This window comes from Rhinopithecus bieti, unplaced genomic scaffold (assembly GCF_001698545.2).
Source record: "Rhinopithecus bieti isolate Rb0 unplaced genomic scaffold, ASM169854v2 repeat_3350, whole genome shotgun sequence".
Lineage (NCBI taxonomy): Eukaryota > Metazoa > Chordata > Mammalia > Primates > Cercopithecidae > Rhinopithecus > Rhinopithecus bieti.
Genome location: NW_016831958.1, coordinates 1 through 1,388, shown reverse-complemented (window position 1 = coordinate 1,388; position 1,388 = coordinate 1). Strand labels below are relative to the sequence as shown.

Below are 1,388 nucleotides of genomic sequence, written 5' to 3'. Positions count from 1 at the left end.
AATTAGTTTTCTTTGGAACCTATAAAAACAAAAGAAAAGGTATCGATTTTGGCTCATTAGAAGTAAATCCGAACTGAGCAAGCATTTGTTGAGAAGGATTTCACTTTAAAAAGAGACTTCATTAGAACTGACAGGTAATTTGCAAACAAAAATAGGCAGGTTAGTTGACATGGGGGGAATTCCTCATCACTTGTCTTCTAAAATTTTCTTTAATATTATACTGCTTTTATTGAAGAGGTAGAAGTTCTTGTCTAATCAAAATATTGCTTCCTGCAGCTGCATAAAGAGAGTTTTAAAGTAGACAGATGCATTAAAATACTTTTGTGAAGCTCCTCACAAAGTAAAAGGAAAAAAAGACAATCACGTTACTGACTCTTTGAAATGCTAATGTTTTTTAAATGCAGAGAGAAATTAAAAGGGTAGAAGTAGCCTGAAAGTGAATTCTTTCTTCTGAAGCCTTCATGTACTAAGCACTCCTCAAGGCCAAAGTAATTATGCCACTCTTGGGCATAACTGAAAGTCAAGGTTGCACAACAGTGTTCTCCGCTCCAGGTACAGGACAAAGCATTCATTCAGTGTCTCAGTATACACAGTTATCCCCACTGTGTAACGCTAAAGTTAGTGCTTAATTCTTGAGAACATACTAATAATAAAAAGACCCTTTATAAAGGTGTTTTTAAAAGACTAAATGCATCAAATGCCACAAATCATCTACCTTTCCGAAAAAAGAATATGCAGAAATGTTCAGGACAACTAACCCGGTACATGGCTCTAAATTCAAGTTCTTGTTTTCTTCACTTTGTAATAAATCTTCTATTTTCTCTCTGAGGAATTAGAATAGACCATGACCATCAGTACCTTTAAGGAATTAAGTCATCAACCAAGAAAATAATCACAACCAAAAACATTCTAAATATAAGAATGTGTGACAATGTAATTCTACCAAATTACCCTATAACTTTTAGCTCAAAGACTTTTTTTAAAATGCTTTATTTTGACCTAGGCATAGAATAGCACTCTGGGAGGTCGAGGTTGGGGGGATCACTTGAGCCCAGGAGTTCGAGACCAGCCTGGGCAATATACTGAGAGCCCCTCACTACAAAAAATAAATTTTAAAAATTCACTGGGCATGGTGCAGTGTAACTGTGGTCCCAGCTACTCCAGAAGCTGAGGTGGGACAATCACCTGAGCCTGGGAAGTTGAGGCTGCAGTGAGCCATGATCACACCACTGCACTCCAGCCTTGGCAACAGAGCGAGAACCTGTTTCAAAAAATAAATAAAATTTTTTAAGAAAGTTTATTTGGCATATTTTGGGGGGAAGAGGGTTACTGTTGTTATTAATTAGTGACAACTTCTCAAGGACTCGTCAGTACAAGTGATTTAATTT

The 1,388-nt window shown here is 36.7% G+C and overlaps 1 long non-coding RNA gene across 1 annotated transcript; it reads right to left on the bottom strand.

Moving 5' to 3' along the window:
• On the bottom strand, positions 1–1,166 carry LOC108524543 (uncharacterized). Its single transcript, XR_001884081.1, has 3 exons — positions 1,125–1,166; positions 759–824; positions 1–19 (listed from the first exon to the last, which is right to left on the bottom strand). It is a non-coding gene; the product is annotated as an uncharacterized LOC108524543 (long non-coding RNA).
• Positions 1,167–1,388: the final 222 nt, after the last annotated feature.